Genomic DNA, 16,154 nt, shown 5'->3' with positions numbered 1-16,154 from the left:
TCTTTGTGTTGGATCAAGCCCTCTTGAATTTCTATTCCAACTGATTGCATGACATATTTATTATCATAAAATGTGTTCGCCTTAAGCGAGTGTAAAACTGTTTTTTTATGGGAGCTCTACAGTTCCATTCAGTCTAATTCAATACCTTATAAAAGAATTGGAGGGAAACTCAGCTATTGACATTACCATCTCTAATGGTATCCATTATGCGCCAAAGATTAGAAATTAAAGAAATGACCCAGATAAAGTGACAATTAAATCCTCTTTGAATGAGTTGCTTCATTTCATACAGTTCAAAAAGGTGTCAGAGATGTATAGAGGAAAATAAAGAGGGTTCCCTGGGCTTGGCCAAAAGTAAGGAGTGAGCAACTCCAGTCACACAGGCATTAAAACCTAACAGAGGTGTTAAACTTTGGACGACCTGCAGGACACGCCGCATAAAACAGCAGTAAATTATGCCAATGAAGAGAAGTGCAGACTGCTGGAAATATAAAGTTATGGATGTGACTGGGGGTGTGAGGTGAACGTGTGCACACACAGCCCTCTGCAACACACACATCAAGTCACACACATGGTCATCCTATGTGTGTCAGGTGGAATAAAAGGTTATTAGTCTGGATAAGGACACAGTGATTTTTTATCACATTCCTGTGAACAAGCTGTGCATCAATGTCATGCTTTACAACATTCAAAGTCCATTCAACAGAACATGAGAAGAATTCATGTTGGACATGAACTGTGAGGTTACAGTGAGAAATGCTCAGAGCTCACAGCTTTGACTGCCACTGCTGTTAAATGTCTTCTCGACGTCTGTTAACAAGACTTACAATGACATGAAAAGGATAAATGTCAGAGAGCAGACAAAGGCCCCTATAGCCTTGATACAGCACACTATACTATACCTCAAATCAGATACAGATACAATAGATACATGAAGACTGTTGCTAAAATGAATTTATGCAACTGTCAAATCAAGACGCTTTATATTACAGCATCGAGCAGAATGCAGTAACCTACTTCAGGCTGAACTGCATGTGGTAAAAAACTTGGATAATCTGCTCAGTCGCTGCATGGTTGTGGTGCGTCCTGGTGGACCTGTAATACATTCTCTCTCTCTCTCTCTCTCTCTCTCTCTCTCCCTCTCCCCATGTTTCATGACACTCTCAACTTTTAACAGCTATCAAATCAGAGCAAAATGCCATCACCCACAGAGATGTTGATGTGTTTTTGGAAACTGGCCTGTTGGTCTTGCTCCTGTCGTCTCAGAAAACTGGAAATATTTACGTGCCATTAATTAAATATTTGATTTTATGATGACTAAAATAGTTTGAATGGTGTAAGTTTGTCTGCAGAAGTTAAAAAAATCTGTTTTGCCCAACTCTAAAGGACAGTACTGCAGATAGCAGGATACATCGATCTGGCCTGTACTTGGGCCACATGCTTGTGTTTCTTCTGGCACAGTATAAGCTCCGGTTCCATGGCCCAAGTCTGGCTCATATACAACATGATTTTCAGATGCTACTTCCACATCTGGACCAATTCTGGCGCACGCACATAAGATCTTCAGGCCGTCAGCCAACACCAGAGGATAACAGCTGGAATCTACCCAGATGTGAAAGTTTATGGGCCAAACAAAGTTTCATTTTGCTATCTGGGCTGGTTTTCCATGCTGCACAGCAAAATTCATCTGCCTGTCTTTGCAAAATGTGTAGTTCTACAAGCTCGAGAACGTCCTGGATACTAGCTGCACTGCTAACACACTAAAGCTGGGGGCATGCTGGCACTTGTTCGCTTCAGTCACGGTCACAATAGCTCTCCAAGCAACCTAGCTTGCTCTGTCAGTTACCAAGCTAGCTCACACTTTATCTAAAGGATGTAGCATTGTGGGGTTTACACACTGACTGAGGACGGTGGAAGTAAAAGGGAAGTAAAAGTGTAACCCTGAACTTTTTTAGATATTACCCAGAGGACCTGTATGTGAATGCAAATGTCCAAACCAGTTGAACAGTTTTTATCCTGCCAGCGGTCTGTGTTATGTGCAACGTGTGAATAGAGCAGGTCACTGTCCAGAGACTTCATAGCGAGCGAGTGGGCGTGTTGGTGACGTCTCTATCCTGCCTCCTGCGCACTCTGCCCAGGTGCCGCCCCTCTGAATATTTCCAGTAGGTGAGAACACGTCTCACTCTGACGGTCTCCTGTTGTGTGCCACATGTGTGAAAGGGCAACTGAAGTTCATGAGAAAATGGCCGTTGTTTCCTTTTATATTGTCCTCTCCTCTTTCTTTTCCATTGATGTTCAACCCTGTCAAGAAGTGTGTCAACATTTCTTTGCCCCATGAGCAAATGCAGCGATGGCCGCGACTGAAACGACTTACTTTCACTGCAAACTATAGCTGTTTTAAATGTTACCTAATGTCTAATAGCTACAAATTCTGCTTGTATGACAAACTGATCAGGAATAGGCTGAATAAATGAGAGGCAAAAAGAAATGCAGATGCTTTTATACTACACAGGACACAACAGGTGACTGAGTATGAAAATCCTCATCCTTCACAGTCGATAGATCCCAACCCATGTGAACACCTACATTAGATTTTGGAGTGATCTGTTCGAGAGCCATCATCAAAACACCAAATGAGAGAACACCATCATCCATTAGAGTTTAGAGACTTGGAGAATCTATGCGTATGAGAGTACTGAAGCTGGATCATGGTCACCCAACACCTTAGTAAGGCTGAACAATTAATCGAATTATCGAAATCGCAATATGGTCAAGTGCAATATGCAAACAGCAAGAGCTGCAATTAATTTTTTTGATAAAGGTCAAATGTGTTGCAACAGACTATAAATGAAGCATTGTGGTGCTACAGAGATGCCTCTGAGAACAAAGAGAACAAATCTTATTCTTTAGACATAAAGGAACATACTTGTTTGATACAAGCCCCAACAAAAATCATTATGATCACTTTTTTTCTGTGAAAATGAAAATGAAATGCAAAAATTACTGTTCCCAGACTCAGCACGTTGGTGATTCCTTTAAGCTGTCACCAATCACCTTGCACATGCAGTACATCCCAGGCCACTATTGTTTTTCCATTAATTTCATTTTTTAATTTTGTTTTAAACTTTTGTCAAAGTAACATTATTATCGTTTATAATGGTGCTACATTTTGTGCAGGGTTAGGGTTATTTTGAAAGCTAGAGTTTGGGGGTGGAGATGTCAAGGATTGGAAGATCTGAAAGAAAGCTGCATCATTAACTGTGTTGTTGGCTGAATGATTCACAATAGACAAACAACACACAAGGTTGTTGGGGAAAGAATAACAAAAATTTGGCCATTTCTTGCATTAATAAGGTCAGTGTGTGTGACATCCAGCTGCATAGTCTCCAATTGTAGAAAATCCTTTCATCACCAACAGGAGGTTTTCAAAGGTAATGGGTGCTCTAAGAGTCAGAATTCAGTCCAGAAATGTATGGTTTGGCTTGGTAGCAATGGAAGCAATAAAACAGGATAAAGCATCTGACTCCGTCTTGTAAACAGCTTTAATTAGACCAATTGAAATTTATACATAAAGTTAATTTGCAGCGTTTAACTTACAACCTGAGAAAACGACTAAGTGTTATCACCTCTTTAACAAAAAATATGTCGACAAATAAACACAATGAGAGTAATTCTGGTTGGTGACAAACAGTTACACGGCTGACTTCATACAATTTGTTTTTTTCTTTTTTCCCCCCACCTCCCTTTCTATTCTTCCTCCATCACCTCTTCTGTCTTGAGTGAGCCATTTAGCTGTCGGACTCTTGGAGCTGTCAGAATCCCCCCGCTCATCTACCCCTCTACAAGACTGAAAGGCACTTATTTACCGCCACCTCCCCTCCTTTAGTCTCCTTCTGTCGTCTCTCCGTATTCTCCGCTCTCTCATCACCTCTCTCACCTCCCACGAATTGCAAAGTTCACGACACAGCCAACCTGTTGTTTTTGTTCGACAAACGCCCGCCATTCGCCCTTGCAATCAAAGTTAATGAGCAAAGACACAAAGACCCGCACACACGCAATCAGCAGACAAATAGTGATACTCTTGTAATACACACGCACGCACGCACACACGCACACACACACACACATTCAGAGCCTAAAGTTTTATGGGTGAGTGGTTTTACAAGCTTAAATGGGTTCTTAAGTATAGGGTATCTGCCCATTGAGACCAGAGCTACATCAGTCATTACTGAGCACACAGACACGTCACAAGCTGAATTGTGCACATTTTGTGACCATGATGAATTTCTTCTGCCCTCCCTCCCTCCTTCCCCCTGTCATCCCCTCGCTCTTCCCATCCTCCTCTGCTTCTTTCATACCTCACTTTCCACCTCTCCCTCTCTTCCCCTGTCACTAATCCCTCCATCTCTCCATCCCCAACCATACAGAGTTCACTGTTGGTGTGGCTGCTGTGTGTTTTGGCAGGTCATACTGAGCCTCTCCAGTCCAACCACGGTCGGCTCAGCGTGGGCTGGAAAACCTCACAGTGCTCGCTGCAGGCCATCTCGCACAAACACACGCGCGCACACACACACACACACACACACACACTCATGCACACACAAAGCACAGCACACACACACACTCATGCACCTACAGTCTTATTTTCACAGCACAGCTTCAAAAGAGTGGCCTCTGGACTGACCCCTGACAGCTGTCATTCGTCTCTGTGCCACTTTGGCAAAGGATCATGGGATGTGTGGTTTTTTTTCAGAGATGCCATGTAAAACCACGCTGAGAGTTGAATGCCAGAGAGTAGAAGAGGTGAATTATGTTTAATACTTCAACCTGAACTGCTGTAGGCAATGGCCAATGTCCATACCAGCGCTCCCCTTTCATCTGAAGAGTATGAACCTTGTGCTGTGGTGGTCTCAATACCATTTGCATCATGTTACATGTGTAGAAATTGACAATTTGTACCACATGTATCTGTGTTTATGTAGGTCTGTGAAGACACCGTCTGCAATTCAATCATGCTCAAGGTTTTGGACGACAAATTAACTGTTTGCAGTTGAACTGAGATTGAGGGCAGTGGAATTTGAAATCTGAGGAATATAACCTATAATGATACTGAAGCTATTACGTATATATTTTTATTTTTATTTTTGAAACGAGCAGTTTTTAGACCTTTGTGGAAAGCTGAAAGCCAGCCCTGCTATACAGACTTGCAGCCAACTTTTCAATTCAATTTTATTTGTATAGCGCCAAATCATAATATGCGTTATCTCAAGGCACTTGACAAGGTAAGGTCAAGACCTTACATTATTATAGAGAGAAACCCAGCAGCTCCCACAAAGAGTAAGCACTTGGCAAAAGTGGGGAGGAAAAACTCCCATTACTCCCTTTTGCAGTGTGGTACTGACAGGAGAAAATCATACCATACATCGTCTGAATGTTCATACTTTTTTTTACCTTTGCTGCAGGGATGCTGTGTTTTTGCATTTCAGCAGGATAATCTTCACAAATGAACACCACTTGTGAAAAAGCTATGCTAAGAACGTACTACACCACGGTCACATGACCTCAGTGTCACCACCACTAATATTTGGTTTAGCGTGTTCACCTTTTCTACAAAAACCTTTCCTCTTACAAAGTTAGTAAAAGTTTTAAAGAGTGCGAGTTTAAACACAGGACTGTAAAGGTGGACTTGTAAATAGATTGGTTTTCGTGTTCGGTGTGATGATGTTTAACGTCCCCGACATCCTCTATAGTCTCATCTTGTTACTTGTTAGCAGCCAGCCTTTTTGAAGAGACATGAAAGGTTAAAGAAATCATGACTGGACTTATATCAGGTATCTGACCAAAAACCCATTAAAAAAACACTTAGACATCTGGAAAAGGAAACCAGAAGTGCAAAAAGGCTAAAAAATGTCCGGGTTTCATTCCTCATTCCTGCAGCACACTGTGTTTGTAGTGAGGTGATTTAAGCTGCCTGTCTCTTTACAACATTGAACATATTGAACGCATTGTCTTGTTAAATTCCATTCACAAAGCCTAAACCAGTTTTTATTCAAACAAATTTTTGTTTCACCTGAATAAATGCCAGTTAGCTTAGATTGTTAATGTTGGTCGTGACTCCCATTAGATTTTTGTCATGTTATTTCAACACTTGCAGAGACAATGGCAGCTCCTGCACTCTGTGTTGTGTTTGTCCTACATTACAGAATGGAGGGGATCTTGTTAGCATTAGCTGTGTTTATTACTGTCTCCCCAGAAGTCAATACATCTAGAAACAATATGCGGAGTCACATAACGTAACATAGGAAGTGCTCAATTCACAGATGAGGCTAAGTAATTGCTAACAACATCAATACCCAGCTGGTTAACTGCCTGTTTAGCTGCTGGAACTTAAGCATCACAAACTATTTATAATGCCCGTCAAATGTCTAATGACACACCAATCAAATTACAGTACTAAAACATCCACCACCAAATGAATGCGTGCTGTCCACCAAGGATATAGATATACACTAATTTCTTTGCAAAAATGACTTTTGATTTCAGTCTCACTATATGTTTTTCTGTGATGTTCCTGCCAGAAACCTACCAAATATTATTAACATTCAATCTGCCAGATATTTATTTTGTCAGCGTGGGAAGGCCTGTGAGAGATTGTGTTTACACCATAATGAAAAACTGGTGAGATACATATTCCTGCAAAGTTCATAGAAAATGATCAAAATGTTGTATCACTGTACAATCAGTTCACCTCCCACTGCCAGTCAGGATCATATTGATCAGTTGTACAAAAAAAAAGTCACTGTGATGGAGCAACCTGCCAACGGAGAACGGCGCAGGCAGCACAGATTGCCTGATTTTTGGACGAGGCCTCCGGCACCAAATTGTGATTCACTCTCCGGAGATAAAGACAGACTCTCTGGCTGTCTGTTTGTCTGGCATCTTCGATGTGACAGACAGATGAGTCATAACTGTGTCCCAGAGCTGACAGGCTGTTGAGACGAAAAAGTGGAGATGTGGAACAAGAGGTTGGACATGAGGAGAGGAAGGAAGAAGACGCCTGTCTGCTTCTTGCTGTAGATGGGTCACAGACAAAATGAAGTGAAAATGAATTTTGCACCTTGTCATCTTATTTTCATATCGTAATACAGAACATTTCGTACCAAAAATCACATTTTCCTCAGGATTTGTATTGCAAAATTGTATTGCTTTGCCTTATTTCTTGGATGACAGGATACTGTTTGTAGTTGTTACATCACATATCATTAGATGTACTTTTCTTCCCTTCTGTCCCTCCAGTAAAATTTCCAATTTCACCTCAATATGACATCAAATGCAACATGAGGAACTTTTTTTTCATGTTTTCCCTTCTCCTGCCTTCATCTGCTGATATTCAGACCACTGAACATACACCTGTTTTACAATATGGACATTTCCCTTTCATATGCAGTGGTGGAAGAATTATATTATTATTGAAAATGGCCCATTTGAGTATTATACATACACAGTATATAACATAGCTGGATTATTATTACAAATGTATTAGTGTATGAGCAGCATTTGTTGTAGCTGTTGTATGTGGTTGAGGTGGAGGTAATTTTATCTACTTAACATACTTCTGGGTGATGTACAGCCACATGTTTATAATTTATTCAGTATTTGATTTATTCTACATGTTTTATTTATTTCAATAGTATTTTTTTTGGCATCTCTAGATTATGAATAGATAATAGCCATTACAGGTAGTTTAATTAATTACAATGTATTGTTATTAACAAATTGAACAAATGTTTGTATGTAAATTCATTATCTGCAAAGTAACCTGTGAATCCAACTGTCTGATAGATGTAGCAGAGAAAAAACTACATTTCCCTCCTAAATAGTGAGTAGCAGAAAATGAAAAAACTCAAGTAAAATACCTTTGCTTTGTTCTAAGTTGTACTCTCCACCCCTGTGTGAACTATATGAACCAAAAAAAATCACTGATTTAATAAAAAATATCTGATGCTTCCATTGTTTTCTGGCCTACAGGCCTAATACTACACACTACACATACAATACTACACACAACCAATCTGTACATGACTGCATGTATGTAATGTACGACCACTGCATCTCTGTTGTATCCTCATTTGATTTCATAACCATTGTTTGGGACGTTTACCTCGTTATGTCTGTGGCTTTTCTGCATGAGCGTGCATATGTGAGAATGTGATTATGTGCACTCGTGTGTGTCTGCTGTTACTAATCTCGGTGGATATGTGAGTGTGTGTGTGTTTCTCTCCTTGCCCCAGGGCCAGCCGCAGCGAGGTGTCCCCTAAGGCCTCTTCCTCACATCCATACCCCCCCTCCTACCAATTTCCCCTGTCTAGCTACCTCTCCTACCTCCTCCCCTGTCTACCTCCCCCACTCGCCCCTCCTTTTGCCCTCTTTAGCCACGACACTTTGAATCAAGCAGAAATTAATGCAGATGATGCATTCACTGTCTCACTGTCTCCTTCACTCTGTGGATGGATATCGAGGTGACAACGACATGGGGGGAAACCACTGACGTAAAGCTTTTAGCAAGGCTGTAGGGTGTTTATGTGCAGTATGTGTAAATGCAAAGATCTGTGTGCACACACATACTGAAGGGTGTGTGTGTGTGTGTGTAAGAGAGAGACAGTATATGTGTGCAAGTTGGCCTTTTGGGCCAGTATGTATGTGTGAGATACTGTGTGTGTGTGTGTGTATACACATGTATGCTTGCGTCTACAGCATATATGTGTTTAAAAGTGTGATTTTTGTGTGTGTACATTTGAATGTCCACTTGTTTGTGTATGTGTGTGCTCATGTGGGTTTGTTATGTATATGTGTTTTATGTGAATGTCTACATATGTTTGTACATATGTATGAGTCCATGTGTGTGTGTGTGTGTGTCTGTGTGTTTGGTCTTTCCAATATGTGATGTGTGTGTAACTGATGTTTTTTCTTTCCACCACTTGTTTGTGTGTGTGTGTGTGTGTGTGTGTGTTTGTTGTGTATATGAGTGTTTTTTTTGGTCAATGTCTACATTTGTATGAACATATGAGTGTGTGTGTGACTGTAACTACACTTGGTTTTTCCATCATGAGTTTGTGTGTGTCTGTGTGTGTACACATGTGCATGTGTCACATTGTAATCCGCCACCTGGAGAGAGCAGAAAGGGGTTATGGGTAATATGTGAACTGCTGTTTGATTGATGAGCCAATCAGAGCGGCACAAAGGATTTCATTAACAATAGACACCCTGCCACAAATCAGCAATCATCCACACACACACTCACTTATCAGTGTACATACACACACATCCCACAAACACACTTACAGTCACTTATCGACACTCGCAAGTGCGTCAGCCTGCCCCACCCACTCGTCCACAAACACACATCTACACTAAAAGGTGGTGTGTGTGTGTGTGTGTGACATCAGTAACACAGTGTTATCACAAAGTCAGCAGTAATATTGTGGCTATTTCATCAGGACGGGCTGGGAGCAGCGAGAATGCATATGGGTCACCGGTTTGCTTTTGGGGAAAAACCCCACGCGCTGAATCAAAACCGAGTATGTTCATTCTTTTCCTGCACATTTGCCCTGTTTCTCAATCACTGTGCTTTTGATGAAGAGTGGGGCTACTTGACAGCAGGGGGAAGAAACTCAGCCGGCAGAATTACTTTTTTTTTTTTTTTTTTTTTAAAGTAAATTAGTTTTTACGCCCCGTGAGCCCTTTGCTCCGTTTTGATCTCCTCGCTTTTTAAAGAAGGGGGACACAGCTGCTGAAAGAAACGCACACACACACACACACACACACACAACAACAACACACAGAGCATGGTAATAGGCTATACTTTCTCATTAGGGTGACAGGGGTGTTATTTTTGTGTGTGTGTGTGTATTGGGGTGCTTCGTTATTATTGATTGCAATAATAAGATATGTGGACGCACAGATTATTTGCATCCCTGAGCAGAGTTATTGTTATCAGGGGGGGATGATGTGATTATGATGGTCATATCCACAGCGCCTGGGGCAAGACGCTGTCTGACTGCCTGCTCATGTGAGTGTGTGTGTGTGTGTGTGTGAGGGGGAGAGAGAGAGAGAGAGAGAAAGGCTGAACACAGACAGAGAGTGTGTATCTGTGTGCACCCTGCCATCTCCATAGCATGTCTATGTCTAATTGGCTCGGGCTGATTCCACTCCTGGAATCCATTTTACATGGTTACCAAGGTGACAGCATCCGTTGTCTCCACTGTCGGATAGACAGAAACATGTCAGCTCGCACACGTGTGAGCGTGCACACACACACACACAGATCGGAACAGTGGCAAACGTGCAGTAGCCCAAATCCCTGTTAATTAGCTCCATCTATTAGCAGCAAATCCACTAATTAAAGCTGAGCCAAGACACGACCCAAAGAAAGCTATCTACATAAGCCATATGGAGGGCTAAATGTGGAAGGGACCTAGTAATGACAACATGCATGCACACATACAATGCTACTGTATGTTTGAAGGAAGGTCAACGAACACCCTTGGCTGTTTTTATCTGCACAACCCTTCACAGAGCTGAAGAATATCACGGGTAAACTGCTTCTCAGAGGCGGCTGAATAGATGTCATACAGAAGTGTTTAGGGCTGTAGCCTTGATTCAGCTTGTTACGGTGAAACGCCACAGCACGCCATGAAATCCACAGACCAAAAAAATTAAAAAAAAAAAAAAAAAAAAAAAGGAAACTGTGAATACAATTAATAAATGTTTTCTATAAAAGCCTTTTTACACAAATAGCAAAGCTTCAAGGCTGCAAAGGCAGGCTCAGTAAATGTTCCTCTCATTTATTTTTGTCTGCCATCTCTTTTGAAAGCAAAATAACCTCATGTAGTCACACCGAAAAGTACCTATTGGTGAAAAGGTGAACTCAGCGTGAAAAGGAAAGGTAGGGTTTCACATTTAAGTTGGGTTCTTTCTGCTTTTGTTCGCATGGGGAGCAGAGAGGTTTCTGAGTTGGCTTTTAAGGCGTCGCGCTGCAATTGAAATCCTGATGTTGATAAATGGAACGGAGGCCCGCTGTGAAGCTCTTCTGTGCCCGGAACCCACCCTCCCTCCTCACACACCTTCAATGGAGGCACAAGATGAATGGGTACAAATGGGGAAAATAGCAGGACACAACAGGAGTGATAAAGAATATTACAAGGGAGGAAGATGATGAAAACAACAAAGACAGGATGACAGGTAGAAAGTGCATGTGATAGAAACGCGTTCATCTTTTTATCTTAAAGAAGTGAAATGAAAAGCCTGACAACAGCATGATGCAGTTCCACTTGATTCCAGTGAAAATCAACATGTCAATTTTTCCTGAAAATACTGGAGTAATACACTGTTCTTTTCACAATCCTGACACTCTCCACTACACTCTCTTCTAAAAAGGTATCAAAAGTGCATTATAATCACACTCTGATTATTGGCTTATAATTATCATAATCACATCATGATCTAATAAGCATAATGTACTAAAAATTATAAGGCTTGAATAGTTTATGGGGCAAACTGAATAATTAATGACATAGCATTAAGTCCAAAGTAATTTTCTGGCGCGCCCTGCAACATTCTCTCTTGCTTTTAATGGGCTTGCAAATCTACTTAAGATGCATCCAGACAGAGTTCAAGCAAAGTGTGAAAATGCTGTTTACCAAATAAACATTTTAAAACTTAATATTAGAGTAAATGTCTTGTTAAGATGCATGTTTTATGCAGTGTCAGATCGGGAGGAGAGGGAAAGTGAATGGGGAGGAAAAAGGGAAAAAGCTGGTGTTGGGAGTGAGGAGGGGGTGACAGGGTGTTGCCACACAGCAGTTTGTTCCATGAAAGCACATTCAGGTGTCAATCTCCTTGAGGAATGAAAAAGCTCTGCGGGATGCCACTTATTTTCTACCCTCAGCACGCATTCCCTCTCCCTCTCTCCCCCCCCCCCCCCCCGTTAACCGAGTGATCAGCGCTGCATTAGTGTCGGTATTACAGCGTCACTTTTCCCTCTCTCAATCAAAATGGCTTTACAAGCCATTACACTTACTACAAGAGTATTTGTGAATCAAACTATCACATAACATAATAAATACCTTTCAGGGATTATGTGTCTTTTAGCAGTTTGACTGATGTGATCCCTGCTGTATCAGCTGTAATGTTTGGGGAAGTGGATAGAAGAACGAAGATATATTCATATATTCATACTTCCAACAGCATTAGCAAAAAAAAAAAAAAAAAAAAAAAATATATATATATATATATATATATATATATATATATATATATATATATATATATATATATATATATATATATATATATATGCATGTGATGTGAAAGCACTGTTTTAGCTTCTTTAAAGGGGTTATTTCTTGCCAGCAGTGGGAGGTGAGGAGCTTTGGCCATCATTGTCTTTATGATACAAGTTCTCTGAGCAGCGCTACATCTTCAGGGCAAATTGGAGGCTACAGTGAGTCGGTATTGGAAAGTGACCAGATGGGCCAGAGCTAGCTGGTTAGCATGCTAACTTCAGTAGAAGAAAAGAAGTGATAGAGACAAGAGTTAACTCTGGCGTTTCCTTTCCACCACTGGAGACAGCTCTCGGTAAGTGACGCTATTAAGATTGATGTTGAACTTGCAGCATTTCTTTTGGACTGGTAAGTAAACAGCTGTTCATGCAAACGCTGGCTATGTAGCAATAGCAAAGCTTACAAATAGCTCATTTAAGCTGATTATTCTGGTTTTATGACAGCAACTTAATTTTTTGGTTCAGTCTCAGCTTGTTTCCATCCATCGATGTTCCATGTTTGCTTGATGTAAATAAGCTTGTGTTTGCTAACACAGTCAGAATAAGAAGTTTGATAGTGATATATCAGTGATGTAGTAAAGTTAATTAGCAAATCTATATTGCCTGTAAGTGTGAACGTGAGTGATAATGGTTGTTTTTCTCTAAGTGTCAGCCCTGTGATAGAATGGCAATCAGTCCAGGGCGTATCCCGCCTCAGCCCAAGTGTCCTGAGCGGTATAGCTAATGTATGGTCGGATGGGTTTAAAGTCACACATTGCTGAACTCATGATGGGCAGTTTAAACAAAAAGGATCAAAATCAATGGAGCCAAACCAAAAAACAGTTTTTTTTATTCATATGCAATGCAACCACCAACTGTTTGATCAGAGATTCAGTTGTGTTATGCTATTTAGCCTCAAGTTGTTGTTCCCCATCCACTACCAGGTCAGGGTTACAGGTTAGTTCAAATTAACTACCTAACTAACTAACTAACTAACTTATTACACATGTCGGATTTTTCATTGCTGAACATATAGTCTTTGACAGCAACTGATGAACTTTTCAGTCTTGATTGATTTGGTGATACCTGTGGTTATTGGTAGTGTTAATAACATCTGTCAAACAGAGGTGCAACTTGGATTCGTGTTTACAGCTCAAGCAAACGTACCAAGGCTGACAGATTTCATTCTGTCCCCTTGTTTTGATAGAGAAGACTGAAGAACACAGTCTGGTAATACTGATTCAGGATCAAATGGAGCCCACTATATCGTGCAACAACAAGCGTCGTGAAAACAACAGAACTACAGGCAACTACAGAGAGGATGCCGCTGAGAAAGGCTAGCTTCTTCTTTCCTAGGTGACTACAAATGTAAAAGGACTGTGGTCAAACTAAGCAAGTGCACAAAGTGTCCAGCATCTGATAATTATCAAGAGTTCATAGATGATTTATTTATTTGTTTATTTTAATTTTATGAAGTAAATCATTCAATTAAAACCTACTGAAGCAAGTTTTCTAATTGTACAGGTATAGATAGTTCAATTACATCACAGCAATATTTTTTTTTCCATCCTTAAAATGCATTCATAGCCGGAGGCTGGTATTATATAATATTACAAGCATCACTGTTTCACCCTGTAAAGGCGGAGCATGACGTAACTGTTGATGATGTGAGATTGTCATATTTTCTCCCTCTCACTGTTAACTGATTAATCAGTGTGGTATTTTTAGCATTGTAGGCGAGTGTCAGAGCAACAGGCCGGATCGCAGTCCTCCTACAGATCAAGTCCTGGCCTTCTGGGTGACAACAAAGTCATGTTGAATTCAAATCATCCCTCTCTCTCCTCCTTTTATCTACCAGGCAGCCTAAAGATCCATCACTGTAGGACACCAAAACATTTTTCTCAGCCCATTTCCCTCCTTGGTGTACCTCCACTTTAGTTGTCAGCTGGAGTAGGAGGGATATAAAGAACATTCTGGCAGATTATAGGGAAGGAGTGCAGATGGAAATCTAACGCCCCCCACCTTTCAGCCACTGTGTGCCTTTTTTCCACCAAGTCGAGCCTGATGAATGTTGAGAATCTTTCTCTACACTACTTATATTGTTTACCATGCAGCCTCGCACTCACCACTCTGTCTAATGGGCTGTGTATAGGTGGCACTTATATGGCCCAAAACATTCAACAGTATTGAACATGACCCTGTCTTTCACACAGGGGCTGGCCTCCAAGCAGTCACTCCGCTGAAAAGGGGGCTACAGGTATGAGACGCTGTCTGTGTCCTTCTCAATTCTCAAGCCTTTTCAATTCTTTACACTCCATTGCTTCTGCCCTCCCCTCTCCTTTCAGCAGACACAGCGGCTCTCAGGCTCTCTCCCCTCAAATCACCGTCTCCATCTATGAGGGGGGTAAAAATCAATACAACACCAAACAATGGCTTATAGGCCTAAGGGTGCAGTGTGCAGAAAGGTCACTGCTATACATTATGTATGGTGGCCAGCTAATGGTCAGTGTGCTCGCAGACAAATGGACTGTAAGCATCTCCCCTGTGTGATGATTGCACTGGGGAGATGCTCACACATATACACACATACACACCCAATAATACAAAGCCACACAAGCATGTACACGTATAGGTACAAATGGATGTAAACAAGTACATGTAAGCACATATAAACATGTCCAAAAGCTACATACATGCACACATATTGATGCATGTAAATACACACTGCTACATTCATACAGCATAAAGTGAGTCTCAAATGGGTACACATACACTCACAGAGGTACAAACACACAAAAACTCTTATTGACACACAAGGTCAAACAGGTACATTCATACTTTCTGTAATTTATCAGTCACTCTGGTCCACGGAGCTGGTTCAGAGAGCAGCACCAATGCTGTACATGTTTTATATCACTCATGAACATGTACATCTTTGTAAAGTTTTGACCTTGCACCTGTTTTATTCTGGTTCTGTTTGTATACCATGCTTTGAATTTCTTTTCAGTTTGACCTCTATTATTCTCAATGTGTATTTCCATCCTGCTTTTTTGTTGTTATTTTCTGTAAGAGAACAAAGCTGGTGCTATTTTATACTTTTCGAACTGTCAACAAATCCTGTGAAAGGACCAAAACCATTTTTTACTCAATATTTCTTCTATGTCTTCCCACTTCCCTCCCCATTTTGTGGCACCCCAGCCCTGGAATCTTGTCATCACAGTGAGGTTGCCAGGCAACCAGTGGGGTTACTATGTCCAGCAATCAGCTCCCTGTATTAGTTCTTTCTATGTCATTTTTTTGTTTGTTTCTTTGTTTGTTTGTTATTGGTTTGTTACAGATTAAACAAATAAAATAATTTGAATTTAAGAGGTGCTGTCTGGTGCTGTCTCCAGACCAGTCAAGGCTAAGGCTAGCTGAACGACTGTTGGTGGTAGCCTCATATTTACAGCCCATATATAAATGTTGAAATGTTGAACTATTCCTTTAAAATGAAGATCACAAATATATCGTTTCAATTCTTTTTTTACAGATGCTAACTTCCTAAAACAGTTGGGCACTGTAGCTTTTAGCGAACGTTGCTTAGACAGGAGTAAACAGTACATTTGCTTGGGACTATTTTCAGAAGCGGATTAATACACCCTTGGTGCTCTAGTGCTCTAGTGTTCATTACATCAGAATGAGTACATGGGATTGAATCAAAACAGACTACAGTGCCCAAGTTCATGGCAATGAAGGAACACGTCAGCCAGTGCAGCAGTGTGGCTCGGTGTTGTGTTTTAATAGTTTTTGGCCAACAATGAAGTTCTAGGGCACAGACAAATAAGATATATCAGAC

General features: G+C 40.9%; 1 long non-coding RNA gene across 1 annotated transcript; it reads left to right on the top strand.

Moving 5' to 3' along the window:
* Nucleotides 1-12,373: 12,373 nt before the first annotated feature.
* LOC139634135 (uncharacterized) lies at nucleotides 12,374-15,812 on the top strand. The gene is made up of 3 exons (XR_011693905.1): nucleotides 12,374-12,636; nucleotides 13,527-13,675; nucleotides 14,533-15,812. It is a non-coding gene; the product is annotated as an uncharacterized lncRNA (long non-coding RNA).
* The last annotated feature ends 342 nt before the right edge of the window (nucleotides 15,813-16,154 follow it).

Source organism: Trachinotus anak, unplaced genomic scaffold (genome assembly GCF_046630095.1).
Source record: "Trachinotus anak isolate AG129_WGS33_773 ecotype Australia unplaced genomic scaffold, CSIRO_AGI_Tana_v1 ptg000016l, whole genome shotgun sequence".
Taxonomy (NCBI): domain Eukaryota; kingdom Metazoa; phylum Chordata; class Actinopteri; order Carangiformes; family Carangidae; genus Trachinotus; species Trachinotus anak.
Note: the sequence above shows the minus strand (reverse complement) of the source record. Positions and strands in the feature narration are given on the sequence as shown.